The sequence below is a fragment of the Rhyacophila brunnea genome, unplaced genomic scaffold, assembly GCF_057557595.1.
Source record: "Rhyacophila brunnea isolate RB1 unplaced genomic scaffold, BYU_Rbru_1.0 scaffold_6, whole genome shotgun sequence".
In the NCBI taxonomy this organism is placed as follows: domain Eukaryota; kingdom Metazoa; phylum Arthropoda; class Insecta; order Trichoptera; family Rhyacophilidae; genus Rhyacophila; species Rhyacophila brunnea.
This window is the reverse complement of record NW_028233276.1, coordinates 4,513,266-4,530,183: the sequence shown is the minus strand read 5'-3', so window position 1 is coordinate 4,530,183 and position 16,918 is coordinate 4,513,266. Positions and strand designations below refer to the sequence as shown.

The 16,918-nt window shown below is 31.6% G+C and overlaps 2 protein-coding genes across 2 annotated transcripts in view; one reads left to right on the top strand and one right to left on the bottom strand.

Annotated features, from left to right (window-relative positions):
* LOC147065130 (fatty acyl-CoA reductase wat-like) overlaps positions 1-6,748 on the bottom strand; it is a 106,912-nt gene extending 100,164 nt beyond the window's left edge. Inside the window, exon 1 of the mRNA XM_085956770.1 lies at positions 6,517-6,748. The gene's annotated coding sequence lies outside the window, so the exon portion shown is untranslated. The remainder of the gene's footprint in view (positions 1-6,516) is intronic.
* LOC147065120 (uncharacterized) overlaps positions 1-16,918 on the top strand; it is a 578,962-nt gene that overhangs the window by 171,140 nt on the left and 390,904 nt on the right. The window lies entirely within an intron of this gene.

The window sequence follows — 16,918 nt, the reverse complement described above, 5'->3', positions numbered from 1 at the left end:
CGCATTAATGCGGCATTACAGGAAGCTGAGAGATGTTCTTTGATCCCAATATTTTCCAGTATAGAGACATTTGTGTGCCTGGACATGCATAAAATGCAGAGTATCCTCTTCCAACACTTCTCTGGGACACCACAAGATTAAAAATATCATCATTTTAACGTTTTTTATTGGTTTTTGTAGCGTTGTGGATTCTCGACGTTTTAGTGAGACTTTTTATAGTATTCTTAGATAATATAGCACATACATTATCAATAATAACGTGGTGATAAATTGGTATATAGATAGTCACTTAGCAGAAGTATTGTTGTACAACACTGTATAGATACTACAACAAAGTCTTTACAATAAAGCTAAGATAAAACAAAAGAGATTACTTGCTTAATATATTATCACAGACTGAGGCTTTTGTACTTGTTTTAAAATCGTAAACATTTGTTTAATTATGCAAGAAGAAATCTTTTATGTGTGTAAGAGTATTATGTAGGTAGTTAAATTTATACAAAAATATTTCATTGTTGTTTTTACATAATTATTGACATATCTGAGATAGATTTTTATTCTTCCGCCAGAGCGATATTGTTAATTTTTAATTACTTCATAATCCGTTTATAGTTTATATTATGCCACATGTAACAAAAAAATACAGTTATTATATATTATTACTAATTAATATTTTTCAGTACTACATAATAACAAGGTTTAATTTTCAGAATTATAAATAACATCTACTATATAAGAGAGAGGATATTTTCAATACGAATATCTCTATTATCAGGAATAGTTGGAATGAAATAAAGTACTCCAGTGCATCTATTCTATACACAAGACTGCTTTCGGCCACTACGGCAGCTATCTAAGGTAGTTTTGTATCGAAGTATTAGCACTTATTGTAACAATTACAATAAGTGCTATGTTTTAACAGCACCTCTTTTTGATGTGGTAAATTTTAGAGCGCGATAGAGAGTTTTAACTGTTTAGACGGCTAACTTATTGTAATTGTTACAATAAGTGTTAATACTTCAATACAAACCTATCCTAGATAGCTGCCGTAGTGGCCGAAAGCAGTCTTGTGTATAGAATAAATGCGCAGAATAAGTAATTCGGATTGTCGAAAAAAGTCATTTTACTTCCAGGATAATCTTTACCCATTGCATTTTTTACATTTCACTTTGTTAATTACGCATTGTTCTCATAATTTTATAATCCTAACTTGCTAAATTTTATCTCAGTCACACTCACGTGGCGGTTTTTTTCAGACCTAAGTTCAACCCTTTTATTGCCCTACGTAGGTACCAATAATAATTATTACCTTAGCATTAAAAAAAATAGTGTACTGTATGTAATTCTAGATGCGTCACATTCTGTGACCTGAATGTAGGCCGATTTTATATTTAAAAAAAACCTTCATGTTTGCACGTGTTGAACTTGGTATTGCATAAGATCATAAATGATTCAATAACAATCAAGCACCTAATAGTTTAAATCATTTTTTATTATGTATGCACTAAAATATTATATTGCAGTAATAATAAAACAATATATTCGGTACATTAAACTATAACTACCGGCTAATCAAAATAATAGGTATACATTGATAAAGTGTACCTACGGTGGATCGCCCTTCTCTTACTTAAACAATGTGTACGGGTACAATTCCCCCGTCTAGGAACCATCAAAGTTATTTTTACAATGTGTATATGATCCAAGCTTTGACCCAATAAATTAAACGAATGACTAAAAATCTTTCCTCATAAAAAGTACGTTAATATAACCTAGTAGCGAAGGGTGGATGTAGGCTGTTAAGATCCGCCATAAATAGTGCACATTAAACTTTGTTAGTCATACGTACGTATTTGTTTTTATTGAACCAAGACTACAATAATTTACAGATGGTGTTGGTTAGTTTTTAAAAATCAATTAAACCCTGCCTAAACCAAACCTTAATAGTTTTGGTATACTTTGGGGCTTGGGCGATACGACGAAATTGTGCAAACTTTTTCATTCATATTTATTTGTTTTCGTTGGATTAAGAATACATATTACACATATTGTTGGTTATTTTTTTTTAATTCATCAAGCCCTGCCTAAACCAAACTATAATATATACAAAATATTCTATCTATAAAATATCCAAAGTTATGTATGATTTAATTGCATAATTTTAGATATTTTATAGATATACGAGTATTTTTGGACTACTATCTATTATGGCTTGGTTTTAATTTAATATTAAAAACTAACCAACACCGTCTGTAAATTGTAGTCGTATTTCAATGAAAACAAATTCGTACTCCATCCTTATAACCACCACTTTGTGGAGGCCTATTTGCTCTGCTCATGTGCGAGATTTATAATAAATTAAATTTTAGTTTAAGGAATTGCATTGTCTATTAAAATGGTAGTCATGGGCCCCACATCGTGAAGCGGGCCTCCAGGCTAGGATCTTTGACGCCCCCCCCCCCTACCTATCACTAAGGATAAAGACAGTGTGATGCTTTACAATAGCATTTTCCAAATGGTGTACGCGGTAAAATTAATGTGTATATTTAGTGTTTTATTGTATATTTTAATACATCCATTTGAATTATGGAAATGTCGAGTATTGATACACAATTAAAAATTGTATCGTACAACCACATAACTTTAATTAATAATAGTATTGAAGGAAAATAGCACCGCAGGCGACTTTTTTTACTATTAAAGCAATTTTTTATGTGAGTTTATCTCACTTATCTGGTCGTCTCGCCTCGCCGGGCCCCAAGTAATGCAATATATTATAAAACGCATTAAATTTATCACTTGGTAGGTATTCGCCACGAAATTTAAAAAATATATTTTACATCTTGTGTTTTCTTCACATGTTGGGTTTTATATTAATTATAATCATCATAAAATTACTACTAAATGAACAATGATTCTATTAAAAAAACTGATACGATATTTCAACAATAAAATGAAGATGGATGAGGTTTTGATAATTATGTATTCCTCTTTTTTTTAATCGCGTAATACGTTAACAAATCAAACGACAGATCTGTCTGCTACCATACAACATTCAAAGGAAATAATAAAAAATAAAACTAGCGAAAGATATGTTGAAAATATTTCGAAATAAAGTATCGTCTCGAATATTGCATACATGTTATATACAAGAGGTAGAAATAAAATTTAAATATCGCAGTTTGGCAAATAATACGTTGCTTGATCTATAAATAAATAAAACCTTCCTATTTACCAATCCATATTCTCATAATTATATTCACTAATATCTGACGTACCTACTTTCATGTGAAAATGTAAAGTGGTTATTACACATTCACTCAACCTGGCAGGCTATGACCTGGTCCAAAGAAATTATCAAACAAACAAAATTGGAATTTGTCAGATACAGAATTCCAACCCACGGTATCAAAATCGGTAATTCTGCCGTGTAATTTAACACATTGATTATAATATTTACTAAATGTGAACCTTCTTAAGGTTGTCCGATAGGAAATGATTCGTAAAATGCCGCCGACGTAAACACAGTATTTATTATTATATCTCAAACAATCATTTTTATCGTACTAAATCTAAACTAAACGTAGTATTATCGTTACTTTCGTGCTGGGAGAACGAATAATTATAACGATTTGTTTTTCGAGTGTAAACATAAAAAATTTTCGATTGTATTTTTTAATTTTTACTATAAATATTACAATCGAGCGTGCAACAATATTTGGCGCATAGCCGTTTTTGACAGGCCGTTTTTTAATACGTCATAATTCCGCTGACGAGAAAATAGTGCCGTCAATAACGATTAATAATATCTTTATTTGTACATGAATCAAAAAAACAAAATAGTTGTTAAATATTTAATCGCAAACTATTACTATTTCGTTTGCCATGGCTTAAATGAGAATTTATTTAAAGGTTCTTTGTATGTTATTAGTAATTGTTGGCGTTGATTTTATAGTATTTGCTAAAAGTATCAGGGCTCTGGACTGACTATACAAAAACGTATCTGATAACTTTACTATCTTAAGAAATTAGGAGCATCAGTTGCATGTTCTCCCAAAATTCAGAACTAATCTGCCTGCGATAAGAATCAGTACCGTATTAATCGTGTTTTAAATCAAATTGGTTCAGATATCAACATAACATTCCACTAGCTGAGGTGAACTTATGGCTTTTCTAGAAATTCTAAATACATGGACTATAACTCACTCAGTGACCTTCATTAAACTCATATTTAATATTGTATGATTTTTATCATACTGTTATATTTTTATATTTATACTTTTGCACTATCTCGTTGTGTTATTTTTTGTATGTCATATTTTATCCCGTGCTGTAAAAGTTTTAAACTAAATTAATTTTGTGTGAATTTTCAAAATTACTCACGGATCCGTCGATTTTATTCTGGTGTTATTATTTTGAGCATAACTTTGATCAAATAATCAATCAAAATTATCTCTCTGAGCGAACGAAACCGATACTGATCACCATTAAATTATTTGGATTAACTGCTATAATATAGTCCAACGATGAAGACTCTCTACTTAGCGATTTTTCAAAGCCTACCTTCTTAAAAAAAAAAATATCTAACTGCATAACAATAACTTGATTATTTTATAATCTACATAAATAATTTAATTTGCCAACGACATCTGTTGTATATTATAAATTTACTGCTGACGAGACAGACACACTGTATCTACTCCTTCTGACCCAATAGCATTGGTACTAATACGTAGCAAAACCCAACATAATAAGTACGAAGGCTTCAAGTAATTTGATACATTTCACGCACACAACACATACAAACAATTAATCGCGTATTGTAAAAAAACAACCACAATAGTAGTTATAAATCGCGCATATAAAAAATTACTTATAAAAGTTGTCTGCAAACTGTAAAAAATGATTGAATAAAAAAATTTACAGCCTAAAATATAACTCGATTTTTATTTGGCATAGTTTTGAAATGCTATTAATGCCGATTGCGTATATATTTATATAATTAAATATGTCAGCGTCGCGAAAAATCTTTTAATCTATTTTACACAATATGATATAATAATCATCCAAATAAACACCCATGATAGCCGCGTGATCTATAGTGTCGAGAGTCCCTGGTTCGAATCCTGGGTCTGGCAAATACACACATTGTTTTTCGATTTGTGTATGAGTCAGAGTATGGACCTAATATGTTGAGCAAGTGGCTGACATCCATTTTTCGTAAAAATAAAATCTGTTAATGCAAACCTCCACTCTGTGGTGCCCATATGATCCTATTAGGATCGGACATGGTCGAAAGAAGAAAAGAAAGAATATATTATAATATTAGTTATATAATTTTTATTTATCTGGCATTTAGGCGGTAATTTTTTTTTATTATTTAACGTTTTTGTTCATTACACATTTTTTTAGTAATAATTAATGTCGACAGCTGTTTCGTTTACATTTTTTCTCATCTTCAAAACGATCTATGACAACGGTTATTTTAGATAGTTTTAATGAAAGACGTATAACCCGAAATCGATATCAATTCGTCAGCTGAATGCAGAACTATTCTAACTCACATTTGAAATAGATTACACAATGGTTTTTTGAATGATCATATTTTAAGTAATTTATTATTTTACCACGTTTTTCTTAGCTCGTATTCTTGTTTATCCGGTGGCTGTTTTCCAGTACAAATCTTGCAATCTATTTTTAACTAACTTCCCGACTAGCTAGACATTTGAAACTTTTAGAATATATCAGAACACGATGCCAATGCATTCTTTTAATACTTTTAGCCATATTTAAGCAGAATTGAATTCATTGTCAGTTAATTCTGTTCTGTATGGAAAGTTTTTTCGGAAGAAATCCGTAATCCAATCCACTATTATTGGTTGCTAAGGGGGTGGTCCTAGCAACTTAATTATTAATATATACGTGCGTTACTATGGAAAGCAAAATTACATTTCAGTATTCTATATTTGTTTGTTGCAAAATAGCAAAAAAATGATTTGTTGACAATTGCCTTATTTGTCCTAAATTTATTAATACATAGGATTTTCAAGTTTATATGATTCAACAGAAAATTTAAAAACGTGGTATATAAAAAGTTCTTTTTATCTTGTAATTATTTATAGACAAACTTATGCACCATTATGTCCTACTGAAATATGATTTATACATTTATCTATACAATTAAAAAAATAATTGAAGTAGGTTGTTTCAAAAAAAATATTTTTTTTAATTCGGACTTAAATACAATTTAGAATTATTATTTAATAAAAATTCAAAATCCCAACATTCTATCTATCACATGGATTTAAGTTTTGTATATTCCATTAAATTTAAATTTAAATTCCATGAAGTGTCCTCATTCAATTAGAATAATTTTTAAAATATAAAAACTTACGGTTTATTAATCGTCACCCGATAAACAACTAATACAATACAATAATTCAATACTGAAGTATCACATATATATATATAAATAAAATAATAGCATATAATAATTAAAATATTCATTATATATACCTAATGATAATATACACAATGTGTTCCTGCACTTGTTTGTCACGCACTTTCCACTGAAATCGTCGCTACGGACATCGAATAATGTATCTGTCCGAAGAGATAGCGCATCGGAAGTCTTATACGCACGTATATATGTGTACTACATATATTTAAATATATGTAAGGAGTGTTAACTGGTGTCGGTAATGTCGCCGCGCGTGGACTGTCGGAGGCGTTCGGTAACCAAATGACTGTCGAAACTCGTGAGTCTCTTCTTTTATTACCATTATACAACTCCAAAGCACACACGACCCCGTGGCTTAGCATGAAAAATGGTTACTGCCGTGCCGGAGATACTGGGCTTCGAACAGACTTGCTAATTAGTAAGTAAATATAAACACTAATTTAAGACGAAAGGTATATGGGATTCCACAATAATTTTCTAGAAAATTGCATTTAGTTTTTTGCAGAATCCATTTTTAACAAAAACCTTAACTGTGGTTTTACAACCGTATTCTATAATATGCAAATACCTTATCTGTAGGTACCTATGTATATTTCAATAGTATAGTAAACACCAGGGTTGGCGAACCTTTTTGCGTACGCGTGCCAAAATTTCCCAAATATTATTTTTCGACTGTCTGACGCATGGCCCCCACAAGGGGGGGGGCTGACAGGGCTCTAGCCTAGGGGCCCGGGTTCAGGGGGGCCCGGCGTGGCAGGTCGACCACATAATTGAGATAAACACACATCTTAAATATGGTCTAATAGTAAAAAAGTCGCCTGCGGCGCTATTTTACTTCGAGGTTATTACCTTTTTAAAATACATGGTTGTGCAATGCAATTTTTGGTTATTATGTGATGATACTCGACAACTACATAATTCGATGTGTTAAAAATCGCTAAAAATACACTGAATTTTTATTGATTTCGAACACCATTTAAAAAACGCCACTGTAGAGCGTCAGACTGCCATTAACCTTAGTGATAGGTAGGGGGGGTCGTTCAAAGATCCTAGCCTGGGGACCTCTGACGTGCCGAGCAGTTTTTCATGGGGAGAAAATAATTTTTGAAAATCCTATTAAAAAAATGATGATATTTTAGATACCACTCACAGAACGTAGCACACATACCTATAACTTTATCACATGTTTCAATTACGCCATACATTTCGGTCCACCAGTTTTGAAGCTGTCTACCAGCATTATTACTACTTAGCTTCACCAAATTTTTGTTCCTTATTTGGTACAGTCATATTTTGTGAGTAGAAATGATTTTTTTTATTAGTGTATTAATTAGTTTGATTCTTTACGCATAAATTGATACCAAAATTGCTCCGATGAGATAAGGCATTCTCTCGCTAAAGTAGTCTCAAGCATTGTAAGTCGATCAAAATTTGAGGTTCGCGGCACGGCATGCCCCGCCACCTGATGAGGTTAGTGTGATAATATTAGATGTGACGCATCTAAGTACCAACCTATGCAATTATATATTTACATTAAACGTAATGCTTTTTCTTGAAGACTGCTTGCCTGCTATTTTTTATACAATGCGATCTGTCATTTATTACTATTAAATTATAGGTATCTCTTCAAACGCGTGCCGTGGACGTGCACGTGTCTTGCGTGCCACTGGTGGCACGCGTGTCATAGGTTTGCCACCACTGGTATACAGTATACCACAATCATTGCCATTTTATATAATCTATTATCACCTTAATAAAATACCATGTTCTATCCTCAGCGGAGCATATGGGCCTCCACAGAATGGAGATTTAAGAGACTTTTTTTATGATGGATAATATTTTAAACCATTCGCACTACCTATTGAGGTAAAATACACATTGAAAAAAACATGCATTTTTCGCGACTTATGGCTTGTGACCCACGATGGCCGAGCGGCTTAAGCGTCAACCTATAACGCCGTGGGTCCCGGGGTCCAATCTTGAGTCTGGCAAATACACATATTGTTTTTTAATTTGTGTTTGAGTCAAAGTATGGCCCTAATAGATTGAGCAAGTGGCTAACATCCGTTTCTCGTAAAAACAAAAAGGCCGTTAATACAAACCTCCACTCCGTGGAGGCTCATAATATAACCTTATTAGGATCGGACATGGTATACAAAAAAAATGGCTTCGTACTTACACAAAGTTGGCGACTCTGGGAACTAGACCAGTGTGGATACCATTTTAATAGCAAATTATTAAAGTAGATAGTGTTACATACGTACCTACTCCACCCTGTTAAATCCCGGTGTGGGGGCATAAAGCAGGCACAAGTTCGCACCACTTCCCTCGGTACATCGCCACGTCTCGCGCCTCTCGCCATGTAAGACCTGCAGTGCGCAGATCGCTTTTGTAGGGAGGGTCGACAGTGTTAGTGTATAAGTCAAAAATTATCGATAGATTTTTTAAGACCCCTCTAGAAATAGAGATACCTACAATATCTTACTCTCAATAATTGTATATTCAATGAATACAATGATGCATGTCACTAATTATTATGTTATATCAACTTAAATTAATAATAATACCATTATTATATTTTACATTTATTTCTTCGTGGAAAATGTTAATATTTAAGGCGAATCTTCTACCTACGAAAAAATACGAAGCTTGCAATATATTTATTATTATTTATAAAATAAATATAAAAAAATATGAATTAAGTATGTATGTAGTCAAAAATCTATTCGATACAATATAAATAAAACTTGATAAAATAAATCTTAATAATAAATACCATAAAATAAAAAATGTAATAATAAGATGGGATTCTTTAACAAATTCACATTTTATAATCTTTTTTTTTAATTAATTGTAAGTTTATCTTTAACTTAAAATAAAAAATATTTGTCTTTTTAATGTTTTCGGATACATATTTTTATTAATTATTAATACAGTTTAAATTGTAAATTATCAAAACATGTATAAAATTACAAGCTTCGCATTTTTCCGCTAGGTGCCTCTGGCAGGTTGAGGATTCGCCTTCAAGAAATAACAAAAAAAATATTAAGTATTATATTAAATATTAGTACATTTTTCACATTTCATATTGAAAGCATGTACAAATTGAAAATTATTTATTTACATTATAGTGAACATTACAAATTACAAATTCAATGCGTTCATATTATAACACGGAAAAAAGAAAGAATAGAAGCAGTATTATAAAAAAAAGTATAAAAATTTAATATTTATAAAGTACACGGAATTGACACAATTATTGTCTGCCCAATTGGCATTACCGATGGCCGGTTAGTTCTGCACGTTGGGACAACAAACAACTGATGCTTCCGATTTAACCGAGATAAACATTTTGAGACTGCCAAGAATGATAGAATTGTCATGAAATGTATCTTTACTGAATAGACAACATTATACTAATATAATATTAACCTAATCATTTTTTTTTCTTGAATGGTGTTAACTGGTACTTCTTTGTGGAAATACTTACATTTTATTAATTAACATAAGCACAATATTTGGTACTTATTCCACATAATATTGACTTCAATGGCACATTGCCAACTGAAATTGAATTATTTGATAATGTTCCATTGAAGCGTGTGGAATCGGTCCCGATAACCATATAATATTTTTTTTACTTTTTATTAACTTTGTTATATTACGTGGCAGCTCATGTTTTATTCCATTGTTTTTGTTTCTAACTTACCATATTATTACGATCGTCAGTTATCATGAATGTATGTATTTCTGGTCTCTCTTCTGTAGACATTGCGAAATTATAGCCATATTGACATCGCTTATATTATTTGTTTAATTAAGACGGTGCTTCAGTGAAACGGCAAATAATTTTCAACTATAGGTGTGACGGAATTTCGGACAATCGGATATCGAAAGTCGATCTGTGAACACGTGAATTTGTTTTGTGATGGCGACGGGGCAATTGATTCTTAAATCGTGTAAAGATTACTAAAAAACGTTACCCATTTACTTGAAAAAGAAAACATGTCAATGAATATATTATTATTATTACTAATAAAACAATAAACATAACATTAAATGGACGCATGTTCACTTTTTATGACAAATTATGTTTTGTTCTGCACGCGTCATTTGCACAATCTTCGTGACGCGTAGTCACGATCGTTTTAGACCGTGCCCCATCTGAAGTATAATAGCCTTAAATAAAACACTATTTTATAGTACTTATTCCACTTTTTTAATTAAATTTTGGACCGGTTTCGTCCTCCTTAAAGGGACATTATCAACAGTTGACCAATCGCTTTTTGGAATTAGACGTTTCAAGTCACATATCGTCTTAAGTGTAATAATAAATCCTTGCTAAACAACAGTGTCACGAAATACGTCTACTATATTCGATAGTGAACCACGAGAGAAACGCATTCGCCTGAGAAATTTCTGGATTAAAAGAAAAGCGCTGATTGAAACTGAAAGCCAACAGAACGATGCATGATGATGTGAATAGGCTGGGCAAGTTTCTTGGTTTTCGGATTCTATTGTGGGACCTATAACTTGTATGTTTTATCGTAGGAGTTTTAGCCACACACGTAGCCGAACTAGATACTGTTATTTGCCGATTTTTCTGTGACATTTTACTTGACCAGGTTTGCGATGTATTTTTATTACTACTTCCATATGATATAATACCAGGAGCAGCTTAAAGAAACACACAGAAAAATGAGCATCTGAAATAAACACATACAAAAAATGCACACATAAGAAAATATTATAATCTTTCGAGTGAGATAATGATAATATTCAATGAGCTTGACATTCGATAGACTCTCATCTGTTTTCCTGCACTGGACTTTTAGCCAGTTCAATAAGTAGGATGACGTGTCAGGTCGAAGGTCGGAGTGAAAAAGGAAGAGCTGCCTCCTCGTGGACGCAGTTTTGTGACTATGCGATTATGCAAATGACGCGTGCAGAACAAAACATAATTTGTCATAAATAGTCAACATGTGTCCATTTAATGTTATGTTTATTGTTCTATCACTAATAATAATAATATATTCATTGACATGTTTTCTTTTTCAACTAAATGGGTAACGTTTTTAGTCATCTTTATACGATTTAAGAATTAATTCCCCCGTCGCCATCACGAAACAAATTTACGTGTTCACAGCTCTACTTTTGCTCCCCAATTGCCAACCAGTCCGGAATTTCGTCGCACCTATAGTTGAAAATTATTTGCCGTTTCACTGAAGTACCGTCTTAACATAGTCGGTAAACTTTTCCTTGGAGTTTACAATTGACTCGTAATTTTCGATAAATTGGAACATTTTACGTCCTAGATTTTCCATTATGAATAGTTCGTGTGTACATAAAGAAAATTAAGTTTTCCTTGAATATAAATTTAAAACATTGCTATCGTTTCGAAATCAAGTTTTGTTAATTCAACGATTTCGGGCTTTAAATTCATTCTAAGAACGATCCGAAATTTCGGGTTTTCCTTTAATGCAAATTTAAAATATTATTACTGTGGTCTCGAAACAAAGTTTTTGATAATCCTACGTCATGTGAGTTAATTGTGTATCGTGCTATAAATTTATCCACATAATTATCGAATATTTGATTCAAAATAAACATACCTAAGTTTGTGTCTACGAATGCTACTTTCTTACATCTTGTGAATTTATAAATCACAAGTTCAAATTCGTTAAGATTTAAATTTTAAGATATCCTGACACCGGACATCATTGTAATACATACAAAAGCTGGTCACAAATTTTAACGAAATTAAATAATGCTTTTATATTGGTTAATTTCGTCGTGATTGTGTATGGAACAGATGGCCTAATTGGTACAACACTTGATCGGAATTCAATGTACGCAGTATCATTCCGTATCAAAATTCATTCAATAATATTTTTCTAATATCTATGTTTCTGAGGTATTTCAAATTATGTGTTTATACTTGTTTTAAATTTAAAAAATGTTCAATTTTATTTCAAAAACGTTATAATTCAGAGCTATCACGAAAAATTCAATTCAATTATTAAGTAATTAATCATTATATGAGGTTTTTTAATAGCAAACTAATACCCCGTTTACACGTGCATGGATTTACTGCTGACAATACGTATCATCGCGGCTATAACACAAAAATGCACGTGTAAACATCTATTATCATGCAAGTTGCAAGATTGCATGCATGAATCAAAAAAGTTCGGAGGCTTCTGAATTTTCACGTGACAGTTGGGATTTGTTTTATATCTGCGTCTAGAGTTGGCTCGATAAAATCTCAATCTCGAGATTCGGGATTTCCCGAAATAATGTAATTTTGGATTCTCTAGATATCGGGAAATTTTAAAAAAAACTGTAAAAAATCCTAAAATCAGTGTAAAAACAGACAAATTCCAAAAAATATGTTTTTTTTCATTTATGTAAGTAAAAAGACAAACAAATAGAAGTAGGAAAACAAAAATAATTCAAAACATTACTTTTTAGAATTTCAAAAAAGACAGACACAAAATTCCCTGATGTTGAAAAATTGCGCTCACTGTGAGTCGATGTTGACTTAATTGTGTTAAATACCATGATCAGTCTTTGAACGTTTTGTATTTTCTGTGCACTTTTTCATATAGAAAAATCGTTTTTTTTTCAATTAATATTTGATAATAAAGAAATCCCGAGAAAAGATTCTCGAGATTTAGTGTTAGTGTTAAAAATTTCAATTATCGAGATTCGGGATCGAAAATCTCGAAAATTCCTCGAGAATTACCGTCGGGGAATTCCCGAAACCTAAATCTATCTGCGCCTGCGCAGTAAAACGATAGTGGCAAACCTGCCAGTAAAAAACGAACTACACCGCGCAGACTCATTTTGAGGTTAACCAATTTTCACGACCTGTCAGACAGTCAGCACTTTTGCGTGTAAACAGTTTAAAATACACACTATTGCTGCAAGTAAATCCATGCACATGTACAGTACTATAATAGTGTTAATATAGTGCAAAAAGATTATTTCTAATAATATGAATGTACTAAATGCATAACAATATTATGTTTTATTTAATTTTACTTAACTTAAAACCATGTTTTTTTACAATAACAAAAACTAAATTCATTTGTATCCTATCATTGATTTCTTATTCATACTCATTTTTTAACGGCTAAAAAATCGATAATCCAAACTATTTTTTTGAAATACGAAACTTAAAAATATTATCAAATAATCAGATTACATAATAAACTAGGCCACGACCTTAAATATATTATATCGGTTTCAATTTACCACTCATGTAAATTTTCAAATCACGGTAGATAAAATGTTAATTTTATTTGGACATATTACAATAATTTGTTCTTTAACCCACGATATAGATTATAGAGTATTCTATTATTGATATACGAGGCGTCTATTTCAAAAATTCACCTTGTTCATTTTGTTTTGTTTTGAGATATTCACAAATAACGAGTATATAACCTTTACATAGAATAAATTATCATTTTTTCTTCGTCCATTGGGCGGGTGCTTTTAATATTTTAACTAGAGAGCTTACACTTGAAAGTTTTGCGGACCGAGGTTTATATTTCCCGTATTGAGCGAATGTTTCAAAATACTCACTCGGGAACAATGGAAAAGATGATATTTAAAAATTGCCACCAGACGGACAAGATGCATTTTAAATTGGAATGATATTTTTCAACCGTTATACTGACTGCAAAAGACTAGTTTAGGAAATGTTATAGAACATGACGTGTGTGCCACTTTGATTGCGGAATAAAAATGCATATTATTTAAAGTTAATTTTTGGTCAAAACTGAACAAGATGATTTGGACGACTCAATTACATAATAAGGTAATCAATGTTAAATAAATAACAAACCTTTATTGAAGTTATACTTCTTTTGGCGTGTTTGGGAAAACAGATCGAGTGTATTTTTGGCGTGTGACGTCGATGTAACGCCTTTGGTGTGTGTTGGAAGTTGCGCGCGCCGATGCAACGCAATTTATTATTATGATTATTTATTAAGATTTGAGGCTATATTTATGTAAGTATTATTTATGTCATGCCAGACATAAATATTATATTTATGTCATGTCATGACAAGGCGGGAGGCGCAGGAGTTGGCGATGGACTGAGGGAAGTGGCGCCCAACTTGTGCTTGCCCTTTGCCCCAATGTTGGGACGTGACAGGGTGGAAGAAGAAAGAAGATTATTTATGAGTAAAATTATATATCAATAAATAAATAAATGTTGTGAATGGTTGAGTTGGTAAATAATTCAAACAACGGTATGTTGTAAATTTACAATGTTTAGACACTTCATACACAAAAATACATATTTTTACAGTTTAGGATAATATTTGTCGCGTATTCCATGTCAATTTATTTATTAGCGGTTTATAATAATTGAAGACAATAATAATTAATAATTATCTATTATGTTTCATCACGAAAGCCAATATCACATTTCAGTTAAACCATTAAATTAGGTTTTACTTTTGATTTGTAATAAATTATTATTGTTAACGAAAATAGTTGTATAGTCATCTGTTTAAGCAAAGATGGTCGAAATAGCGGTTTGCTAAATTTTGCAAACACACGTTTTGAGATTTTTTTTTCTTCCAAAGTAGGTACATTCCGCAATTTATTCGCATACATAATATTATTGCTGACGGTACCTATATCGATAGAATACCCTTGAGACCGAAATGAATATAATCATAATAACACGCCAATAAAATTTGATTTTTTTATTAATTCATCATGGGCACTTCTGAATCGATTATAACCGCTGTATGGCAAAGATGAGTTTTTGTTATGTTACAACAAAGAAGTATAACTTCTAACGCGTGTACATAAGTACACACGCCGATTTTTTTATCTTTTACATTAACAAAACGAGTAGTTTTTTGATTTTAGCGAAAGTGTAAATTGTAGTGAAAGATTAGGGACAGAGAAAAAAGGTAGAAGCTGAATGATATCTTTATTCAGCAGTGGATCGTCCCCGGCTGATGATAATTCTGTCGATCTTTTCAGGGGTTATACGGGTTCAAATATCGTCGAGCATCGTATTCTTTTCAAAACTTATAATTTTTCTAATGGTTCTATATCTGAGGTATTTTCAAATTATTCATGTTCATTATATTATAGAAGGGTTAAGGAATCTCAATTATCATGAAAATAATGCTTGTGCAAACATTTATATTCTTCGTTATATTCGTACGGTATTGAATCATGGACCCTAGAAACATGGGAGCGAAAGGTAATGTTGCCTTAAAAACGTGGTGTCGGTGCCGAATGCTTTGTATTTCTTGGACAGAATTCAAGACGAATTAATCAATTATCCAGAGACTCATGATAAAGGAACGACGATATGTCCGAGACGCGCTATTTTTCGAAAACATTATTCATTGCGGATTGAATTAACTATAAAGACTGGTGGTTTTGAGCAACCTCCAGGGAAGGTTCAGCGGAAGACGAGCGAAAGAGTAAAGGAACTTACTACGAACAACCTTGACTTTGTACGGAGGATGGTTGCATTTCTGGGTTTTGACAATCCAAGTAAAGTAATCCAATGGCAAGTAAAGAGGGAAAATCAGCATTAGAATCGTCACATGTTTACCAATTAATTTCAAAATCATTTATTCCGGTGGTGGTTTCTCGAATTATTTTGCATGGTTTTGATTCAACGTACACGACATTCAATTCGTCGTTATCAATTTAAAAATAATGTTAATAACCTTTTTCGTCTCCAAGGCTTTCGTCTCCAGTAAAACATTTTCAAAATCAACAAAAACATTGTTTAGTTTACGAGCAGTTCTGCTAATTCCATTATACAACCATTCTATTATACTATTACATTATATTATATTAACCTAATTCCATTATACAACAACGTAAACCTCACAATGCACTTTAAATTCATATTAACATAAATCCAATAAAATTACGTATCCATTGAAAAAAAATAGTTACAATTCAACAAAAACCGCAATTGTGTCCCTAGTTTATATTAAATTTATTCGTGTGCTTTTTTAGTTCATTCTAATTTTTTTTTTATCGGGATCAGTAATCCGAAGTGAACTAATTTCGATTGGGTATTTAATCAAACGCAGTCTGGAACGTCCGCCATTTTCCTGCCATAACTTCTGCATTTACATATTTACGTGTGTGGATTTTGACACTTGATCCGTGTTAACTTCATAACACATTACCGAAATTTGGAATTATTTCGAAATGATTCGTATTTATCTTTCGACAAAATTAACATATCTGACGTATTTTTGAGATTGTTTACTCAAGATGAGTGATTATCTATTCGCAATTTAGTTTATTTATTTCGTGATAAAATAAAACAATATTATTAATAAAATATTTACAGAATTAATAAATATAAAAAAAAAAAAAAAAACAGTGATATAAGAATGAGTTTATATACTAGAAATCAGCAAAGATAAATAATAAAACTTATGCAGAGCATTCACA